The following is a 10781-nucleotide window of genomic DNA, read 5'->3' as shown; positions in this document are numbered from 1 at the left end:
TAGAATAATTGTTTCTAGCTGCATCCATATTGCTGCAAAAGAAATGTCTTCATTCTTTTTAATGGCCATGTCGTATTCCATGGTGTATATGGACCATATTTTCTTTATCCAATCCACCACTGATGGGCACCGGTTGATTCCACGTCTTTGCTTCTGTGAACAGCACTGCAATGAACATATGGATGTATGTGACGGATGTATGCGTCTTTTTGGTAGAATGATTTATTTTCCTTTGGGCATATGCTTAATAATAAGATTGCTGGGTCAAATAGTAGTTCAACTCATAGTTGTTTGAGAAATCTCCAAAGTGCACTCCATGGTGGCCGAATTTATTTACATTCCCAGTAACAGTGTACAAGTGTTCTCTTCTCTCTCAAGTTCTGCCAGCATCTGTTTTCAGCTCTTTTTATTTTATTTTTATTTTTTTAGTGTAATAGCAGTCATTTTTTAAATTTTACTCTAGGTTCTGAGGTACATGTGCAGTTCATGCAAGATTGTTGCATAGGTGCATACATAACCAGGTGGTTTACTGCCTCTATTCCCAGTTGGTCTATATCTGGCTTTTCTCCCTATGTTATCCCTCCCCACCCCCACTGTCCCTCTCCTAACCCCCCCACCCCCAGTGTCTGATGCTCCTCTCCCTGAGTGCACGTGTTCTTATTGTCCAGCACCCACCTATGAGTGAGAACATGCAGTGTTTGGTTTTCTGTTCTTGTGTCAGTTTGCTGAGGATGATGGTTTCCGGGTTCATCCAAGTCCCTGCAAAGGACACAAACTCATCATTTTTATGGCTGTGTAGTATTTCATGGTGGATAAATGCCACATTTTGCTTGTCCAGTCTATCATTGATTGGCATTTGGGTTGGTTCCAGGTCTTTGCTATTGTACACAGTGCTGCAGTGAACATACATGTGCATCTGTCTTTATAACAGAATGATTAATAGTCCTGTGGGTGTATACCCAGTAATGGGATTGCTGGGTCAAATGGAAGTTCTGTTTCTAGGTCCTTGAGAAGTCGCCACACCATCTTCCACAATGGTTGAACTAATTTACACTCCCACCAACCATGTAAAAGTGTTCCTATTTCTCCACATCCTCTCCAGCATCTATTGTCTTCAGATTATTTAATGATTGCCATTCTAACTGGTGTGAGATGGTATCTCAATGTAGTTTTGATTTGCATTTCTCTAATGACCAGTGACGATGAGCATTTTCTCATATGTTTGTTGGCCTCATATATGTCTTCTTGTGAAAAGTGTCTGTTCATATCCTTTGCTCACTTTTGAATGGGTTTGTTTGTTTGTTTCTTGTTAATCTGTTTTAGTTCTTTGTAGATTCTGGATATTAGCCTTTTGTCAGATGGGTGGATTGCAAAAATTTTTTCCCCATTCTGTTGGTTGCCAGTTCATTCTAATGATTGTTTCTTTTGTTGTGCAGAAGCTGTGGAGTTTAATTAGATCCCATTTGTCTATTTTGGCTTTTGTTGCCAATGGTTTTGGTATTTTAGTCAGGAAGTCCTTGCCTATACTTACGTCCTGGATGCTCTTGCGTATGTTTTCTTCTAGGGTTTTTCCGGTGTTAGGTTTTATGTTTAAATCTCTAATCCATCTGGAGTAAATTTTAGTGTAAGGTGTCACAGAGAGATCGATCCAAGATGGCCGACCACTAACAGCTCAGCATTGTAGCTCCCAGTGAAAGCTCAGAGAACGAGAGGATGCCACATCTTTAGACGAATTTTTGTCACTCACCGATGAGCCGATTCCCAGTGGAGGAGCCCCACGGGTCGCCAGCGCGACTCTTGTGGCCACCGCAGCGGTTTTGCCGGCGTCTCGGCGCAGCAGCTCTTCATGCAGAGCCAACGGGACTGCTTCCCCTACTGACTGGAGTTTGGAGCTCCGGGAAGTCAGAGCCGCTTGTTGCAGACTCAAGAGGGAAGCCAGACCAGAGATTCCCGGGCAGAAGAGCACCATCAGTCTTATCGCTGCTATTTAGGCCGCCACAGTGGGTTGCTCGGATCCCAGCACTGGGAATCAATAAGTGGGACGTCGACTCAGAAAACTAATTAGAAAGGTGGTTCATCTACAATGAAGGGAAAAAAAAACAGCCTAAGAAGGCCGAGTATACCTCAAATCAGAACCCATCAGCAACGGAACAAGCCCTGATGGAAAAGAACTCATCAGCAACTGAACAAGCCCTGATGGAAAAGGACTCATCAGTAACGGAACAAGCCCTGATGGAAAAGGACTGTGTTCTATTATCTGAAGTAGGCTTTAAAAGGTGGATGATAAGAAACTTCTGGGAGTTAAAGAAACTTGTTCTAACCCAATGTAAAGAAACTAAGAACTTGGAAAAAAGGTTAGATGAAATGTTGAAAAGAATAGACAATATAGAGAGGAATACAAACAAACTTATGGAGTTGAAAAATACAACACGAGAACTTAGTGAAATATGTACAAGCTTAAACAGCCAAATGGATCAAGCAGAAGAAAGGGTATCAGAGGTCGAAGACCAACCTTAATGAAACAAAACAAGACAAGAATAGAGAAAAAAGGATAAAAAGGAATGAGCAAAGTCTCCAAGCAATATGGGACTATGTGAAAAGACCTAATATACGCTTAATTGGTGTACCTGAATGTGACGGAGAGAATGAATTCAAGCTGGAAAATACTCTCCAGGACATTATCCAGGAAAATTTTCCTAATTTAGCAAAGCAGGACACTATTCAACCCCAGGCAATACAGAGAACACCACAGAGATATTCCCCAAGAAGACCAACTCCAAGGCACATAATTGTTAGATTCACTAAGATCAAAACGAAGGAGAAAATATTAAGGGCAGCCAGAGAGAAAGATCAAGTTACCCATAAAGGTAAGCCTATTAGGCTTACAGCAGATCTCTCAACGGAAACCCTACAAGCTAGAAGAGAGTGGGGGCCAATATTCAATATACTCAATCAACAGAACTTTCAGCCCAGAATTTCATATCCTGCCAATTTAAGCTTTACATTTGAAGGAAAAATAAAATCTTTTAGGAACAAGCAAGTACTCAGAGAGTTTATTACCACAAGCCTGCTTTACAAGAACTTCTAAAAGAAGCATTATACACAGAAAGGAACAACCAGTATGACCCTTTCTAAAAATACACCAAAAAGTAAAGAGCATTAACATAAAGAAGAATTTTTATCAACGAAAGGACGAAATAGCCAGTTAATATCAAATGGCAGCAACCCTAAATTTAAATCCACCAAATCTCCCAATCAAATGATAGAGACAAAATCTAATGGTATTTCCAAAGATATACATAGACTCAGAATAAAGGGTTGGGAAAAAAAACGTACCAACCAAATGCAGAGCAAAAATAAATAAGTAAAAAGCAGGAGTTGCAATTTTCACATTTGACAAAATAGATTTTAAAGCTACAAAGATACAAGGGTAAAAGGATTAATGTAATAATAAGAGATCTTAACACCCAGATACATAAGACCCATAATGAGATTTAGATTCAACAAGACAGAAAATTGATAACGATATCTGGGACTGGAACTAAGATCCAGAACAAATAAACTCAATAGAGCTCTCCATTTTAAACACACAAAATATACATTATCCACAAAATCTAACAATATATCTAAAGATATACAAAGACTCAAAACAAGGGGATGGAAAAAGACTCACCAACGAAATGGAGAGCAAAAATAAATAAATATAAAGCAGGAGTTGCAATTCTCACACTTAATAAAATAGATCTCAACGCTACAAGGATGCAAGGGTAAAAGGATTAATGTAACAATAAGAGATCTTAACACCCAGATACATAAGACACATAATGAGATTTAGATTCAACGAGACAGCAAATTGATAACGATATCCAGGACTTGAACTCAGAGCCAGAACAAATAAACACAATAGAGGTCTCCATTTTAAACACATAAAATATGCATTAACCACTTTAAACACTCAAAATATTGATCGGCCATTATTGAAACCCATTCTAGGAATGAAGTAATATTCCTTTTTCCCTCTTTTTCTTTTTTTCCCCTTCTTTTTCTCTTTTTCCCTCAAAAAAAAAATAAATAAATAAATAAGAGCATACAGTGTTCGGCTTTCCATTCCTAAGTTACTTTACTTAGAATAACTGCATCCTCTCTGTCTACATTATACACACACACATATATACATATTTGATATATACTTAAAAATACATATCAAGAAAAGAAAAGATATTGAATTAATTATTCCAGATTAAAAGAAAAAAGTGTCACAAAGTGGTTCAGCTTCTGCTTTCTTCACATTGCTAGCCTGTTTTCCCAGCACCATTTATTAAACATGGAGTCCTTTCCCCATTGCTCGTTTTTGTCAAGTTTGTCAAAGATCAGATGGTTGTAGATGTGTGGCATTGCCTCCAAGGCCTCTGTTCTGTTCCATTAGTCTATGTCTCTGTTTTGGTACCAGTACCATGCTGTTTTGATTACTGTTGCCTTGTAGTATAGTTAGAAGTCTGGCAGTAATGCCTCTGGCTATTTTTTTTTTTTTTTTTTTTTTTTTGCTTAGGATTGTCTTGGCTATGGGGCTTTCCTGTGGTTCCATATGAAGTTTAAAGAGTTTTTTTTTTCTTCCAGTTTTGTGAAAAAGGTCATTGGTAGCTGGATGAGGATAGTGTTGAATCTAGAAATTCCTTTGGGAAATATGGCCATTTTCATAATATTGATTCTTCCTAACCATGAGGGTGGAATGTTTTTCCATCTGTTTGTGTCCTCTCTTATTTTGTTGAGCAGTGGTTTGTAATTCTTCTTGAAGAGGTCCTTTACATCCTTTGTGAGTTGTATTCCTAGGTATTTTATTTTCTTTGTAGCAATTGTGAATGGGAGTTCACTCACGATTTGGCCCTCTGTTTGTCTGTTATTGGTGTATAGGAATGCTTGTGATTTCTGCACATTGATTTTGTGTCCTGAGAATTTGCTGAAGTTGCTTATCCGTTTGAGGAGGTTTGGGGCTAAGACAATGGGGTCTTCTAGATATACTATCATGTCATCTGCAAGTAGAGACAATTTGGCTTCCTCCTTTCCTAATTGAATACCCTTTATTTTATTGTCTTGCCTGATTGCTCTGGCTAGAACTTCCAATAATATATTGAATAGGAGTGGTGAGAGAGGGCATTCTTGTCTCATGACTGATTTAAAAGGGAATTCTTCCAGCTTTTGCCCAATCAGTATGATATTGGTTGTAGTTTTGTCATAAATATCTTTTATTATTTTATGATACATTCTATCGATACATAGTTTATTGTGAGTTTTTTTTTTTGAGAGAAGAAAAAAAAATGAGTAAAGGGGAGAAAGAAAGAGGAAGAGAGAGAGGGAGGGTGAATGGAAATATTGCTTTATTCTGAAAAAAATGGATATTAATACTGGCCAATCAATGTTTAATTTAAACCTATGAGTAGGTGTGATGTGGTATTGACAAGAATGTATATTTTATGTATTTGGAGTGGAGAGCTCTATAAATATTCATTAAGTTTACTTGTTCCGGATCTGAGTTTGAGTCCTTGATATCCTTATTAATTTTCTGTCTCATTGAATGTAAGTCTCTATGTATCTGGGTGTTAGGATCGTTAGCTTCTGTTGTTGTATTGATCCTTTTACCACTATATCTTTGTTGCTTTATTTATTTATTTTTTTTTTGAGACGGAGTTTCGCTCTTGTTGCCCAGGCTGGAGTGCTCTTTGTTGCTTTAAAATCTATTTTATCCGCTACGAAAATTGCAACTCCTGCTTTTTATTTATTTATTTATTTATTTATTTATTTATTTATTTATTTATTTATATTTGCTCTCCATTTGGTTGGTAAATCTTTCTCCATTCCTTTGTTTTGAGTCTTTGTGTGTCCTTGCATGTGAAACATGTCTGGATGTAACATGCTGTTGGGTTTTGGCTCTGTCTTTTTATTGGGGTATGTAGTCAATTTAAATTTAGGATTACTGCCATTTGATGTTAACTGGCTGTTTGATCCATTCATTGATGAAAATTCTTCTTTATGTTGATGCTCTTTACTTTTTGGTATATTTTTAGTAAGGCTAATACTGGTTGTTTCTTTCTGTGTGTAATGCCTCTTTCAGAAGCTCTTGTAAAGCAGGCCTGGTGGTAATAAAATCTCTGAGTACTTGCTTGTTCATAAAAGATTTTATTTTTCCTTCAGTTGTGAAACTTAGTTTGGCTGGATATGAAAATCTGGGCTGAAGGTTCTGTTCTTTGAGGATGTTGAATATTGGCCCCCTCTCTCTTCTGACTTGTAGAGTTTCTGCCGAGAGATCTGCTGTAAGTCTGATAGGCTTGCCTTTGTGGGTAACCTGACCTTTCTCTCTGGCTCTTCTTAGTATTTTCTCCTTCGTTTCAACCCTGGTGAATCTAACAATTATGTGCCTTGTGGTTGCTCTTCTTGAAAAATATCTTTGTGGTGTTCCCTGTATTACCTGGGGTTGAATATTGACCTGCTTTGCTAGTTCAGTAAAATTTTCCTGAATAATATCCTGAAGAATATTTTCCAGCTTGGATTCATTCTCTCCGTCGCATTCAGGTACACCTATCAAACGTAAACTTGGTCTTTTCACATAGTCCCACATTTCTTGAAGACTTTGCTCATTCCTTTTTATCCTTTTATCTCTAATCTTTCTCCAATATTTCTAAACAAGAAAAACTTCTTGTTTTCTTTCATTAAGTTGGACTTTGACCTCTGATATCCCTTCTTCTGCTTGAACAATTCAAGGGTTTAAACCTGTGCATACTTCTCGGAGTTCCTGTATTGTATTCTTCAGTTCCATTCATTCACTTATATTCCTCTCTAAGTTGTCTATTCTCAATAGGATTTCATCAAACCTTTTTTCAAAGTTCCTAGTTTCGTTACGTTGGGCTACAACATGTTCTTTTAACTCACAGAAGTTTCTTATTATCCATTCCCTGAAGCATGTTTCTGTTATTGGGATGCGCTCATTCTCCATCAAGCCTTATTCCTTTGTTGATGTGGAACTGTGATCCTCTGTAGAGGGAGAGGCATTCTGATTTTGAGTATTCTCAGCCTTTTTACGCTGGTTTCTTCCCATCATTGTAAATTTATCCTCCTGTCGTCTTTGAAATTACCAACTTTCAGATTAGGTCTCTTGAGTGGACGTCCAAGTTGTTAGTTCCCAGGGCCAGAACGGCGGCGTTAAGACTGATGGTGCTTTTCTGCCCAGGATTCTCCTGTCTGGCTTCCTTCTTGTGTCTGTAATGGGTGACTCTGCCTTCCCCGGGCTCCAAACCTCGGTCAGAAGGGTAGCCGGCCCTGTTTACTCTGCTCCGAGAGCTGCCGCGCTGAGGTGCTGGCGAAGCCGCTGCACTGGCCACAAGAGTCGCGCTGGCGACACGTGTGGTTCCTCCACTGGGGATCTTCTGCTCCATGAGCAGCCAGAATTTGTCTGAAAATGTGGAATCCTCTAGTTCTCTGCACTTAGACTGAGAGCTGCAATCCAGAGCTGTTATCAATCGTCCATCTTTGATCATTCGGTATTAAGAGTTTTTAGCATGAAGGGCTGTTGAATTTTGTAGAAGGCCTTCTCTGCAGCTATTTAAATAATCACGTGGTTTTTGTCTTTGGTTCTGTTTATGTGATGGATTACATTTACGGACTTGAATAGGTTGAACCAGCCTTGCCTCCCCAGGATGAAGCCTAGATGATCACGATGAATAAGCTTTCTGACGTGATTTTGCATTAGGTTTGTCAGTATTTTATTGAAGATTTTTGCGTCGATGCTTATCATGGATATTGGCCTGAAGTTTTCTTCAGTTTTTAATTAATTTTGTTTTGTGTTTTTCCTGTTTATCAAAAGCCATTCTGGCCTATATGAGATGGTATCTCACGGTGGTTTTGACTTACATTCCTCTGATGGTTAGTGATGTGGGACACTTTTTCATGTATTTGTTGGCCATGTGCCTGTCTTCTTTTGAGAAGTGTCTGTTCATATCCTTTCCTCACAATTTAAGAAGTAATTTGTTTTTGGCTTGTTGATTTGTTTAAGTTCCTTGTAGACTGCAGATATTAGACCTTTGTAAGATGCACAGTGTGTCAATATTTTCACCCATTTTGTAGGATGAGTGCTTACTCCCTGGTAGTTTCTCTTGCTGTGCAGAAGCTCTTTAGTGTAATTAGTTCTCACGTGTCCATTTCTGTTGTGACCTGCTTTTTTCCTAACCGTCCTCTAGTTTGGCTTTGTCCGTTAGGTCACTGACTATTTGCTTGTTTGTTTTTCATTTGTCTGGTATATGGCATGAGGTAAAGATCCACATTCATTCTTTCACATGTGGACATCCAGTTGTCACAGCAGCATCGTTTGTTGAAAAGGTTCCTGTTTTCTCAGGAAATTGTTTTGTACTGTTGATGAAAATCCATTGACCACACCTGTGAGGCTCTATCTCCAGACTCTGGCATCTACTCCACTGATCCATCTTTCTATCCTTAGACAGGAACCATCAGCCTTGATTACTGTTTTTTTTTTTTTTTTGTAGCCCATTTAGAAATTGGAGAACATTGAGTCCTCAACTTTGTTTTACATTTTTCAAGGTTGTTTTAGCTATTAAAGGTCTCTTGAATGTTGACATAACTTTTAGAATCACCTTGTCAATTTCTGCAAAAAGAGACCTGGGATGTGGATAGGAATTATGTTGAATTCGTAGATCAATGTTTTTCTGGAGAGTTTTGACCTTCACAATATTAGATCTTCCAGTACATGGACATGGGAATTCCCCCACTTACTTGGGTCCAGCTACATTTTGCGTGTTAAGATCCGAGCCTCGCACTGCTTTGGTTGCATTTGTTCCTAAAAATAACATTAGTTTTGATGGGATTGTTCCTTACATCCTGGTTAGCTTGTTCATTGCTGGTCATAGAAATACAGCTGACTTTGTGTATGGGCCTTGTGGCCTGCACTGTATTGAGCTCGTTTACTGGGCCTAATGTTTCCTGAGTGTGTGTGTGTTTATACGTGTGTCTGTGTGTGTCCCTTAGGACTGTCTACATATAAGATGAGGTTTTGTGTAAATAGAGAAAGTTTTGCTTTCTTTTTCTTTAACCTGGATGTGTTTTATCTTCTCTTCCCATCATATTACTCTGGCTAGAGCTTCAGTGAAATGTTGTATAGAAGTGCTGAGTGTGGACATCCTTTCCTTGCTCCTGATCTTAGGGGGAAGCATTCGGGTCTTCACTATTAAGTGTGTTGTTTGCTGTGGGTGGATGTTTTTTATCAGGCTGAGAATAGTCCCTTCTGTTCCTCCCTGTGCCACACCAAAGCTGTGCAGCCTGTGAATTGTCATGGGGCACCTGAATTCCTCCTCACTCTGAGCCCAGAGATGGAGGGTGCACCTCAGCCTGTGCTCGGCCACAGCGCCTTGGGTCCCTGGAGCAGCACAGTTCCCAGTGCCATCCTACAGAGCATCTCAGGGACACAGCTCATTGTGGTCCCGCTTCCCCCTCTCCCGGCTTGACCCCCACTCTGGGCCCTGGCTGGGCACAGAGACCACCAATTACACCCCTTCCTAGACACTGAGGGCAAAAATCTCCTTCTCCCGTAAACATAGCCTCCTATGGGGAAGAACCAGGAATCCATGATTCTGATCAAAAAAGACTGAATTCCATTGAGACAAGGTGCGGCTCCCTGTGTGCTAATGAGACATACTCACTCATTCACTCATTCATTCACTCATCCTCATTCATTCATCCAGGACACTAGTGATTCCTCCATTAAGCAGTTCAACGACTGTTTCTGGGGGTAATGGGATCTGGGCCTGGCAAACAGTCACAGCAGTGGGAGGAATAAGCTCTCAGGGAGGGAGGGGAAGGACACGTGGCCAGTTTGCCAATGAGACAGAGACTGGAAGAAAAGAGTCAGTGCGACCCAGGCTGATGGGTGGAGAATTTATTTAGTGCTGCACCCAGATCCATTTTGGATTTCCCTAGATACACGTGATATTCGGGTTATAGGACATCCATCTGCAAATGCCATGGAACTCCTGGCAGACACAGGAAAGAAAGGTTTGCTGTCTCCCATGGAATTATCAGGAAGGGGAATTCCAGGCACCTCCTTGACATGAGGGCCGTGTCCAGGTGCAGTCTGGCTGAGACACATCACGGCATGTGGGAAGGAGGGGCAAGAGTTCCTGGGTCATGGGATATACTCATAGGGAATGGTTCATCCACATCTTCAAGGGCTTGAGAAAGAAGCCCTGAGCAGGGGACTCATTGTTCAGCTCTGGAAGAGAATATGCGTCTGGGGTGTCACTTGTTGGGAAGCACAGATCTTTAGGAACTTCCTGAGAATTCCCACTAGAGCCTCAGATCTTGCACTGGCAGCACACGGGGACACAGCAGCTGGACTGGGAGCAGCAGGGCTTGCAGCAGCTGGACTGGCAGCAGGATGACCCACAGCCTGAGGAGCAGCAGCTGGACTGGGAACAGCAGGGCTTGCAGCAGCTGGACTGGCAGCAGGATGACCCACAGCCTGAGGAGCAGCAGCTGGGCTTACAGCAGCTGGACTGGGAACAGCAGGGCTTACAGCAGCTGGACTGGGAACAGCAGGGCTTACAGCAGCTGGACTGACAGCAGGATGACCCACAGCCTGAGGAGCAGCAGCAGGGCTTACAGCAGCTGGACTGGCAGCAGCCACAAGAGCCACAGCCTCCCTTGGAGCCCCCACAGGAGCCACAGCTGCAGCCACCCTTAGAGCCCCCACAAGAGCCACAGCTAGAGCAGGAACAGGCTGG

Source organism: Callithrix jacchus, chromosome 10 (genome assembly GCF_049354715.1).
Source record: "Callithrix jacchus isolate 240 chromosome 10, calJac240_pri, whole genome shotgun sequence".
Classification (NCBI taxonomy): domain Eukaryota; kingdom Metazoa; phylum Chordata; class Mammalia; order Primates; family Cebidae; genus Callithrix; species Callithrix jacchus.
Note: the sequence above shows the minus strand (reverse complement) of the source record.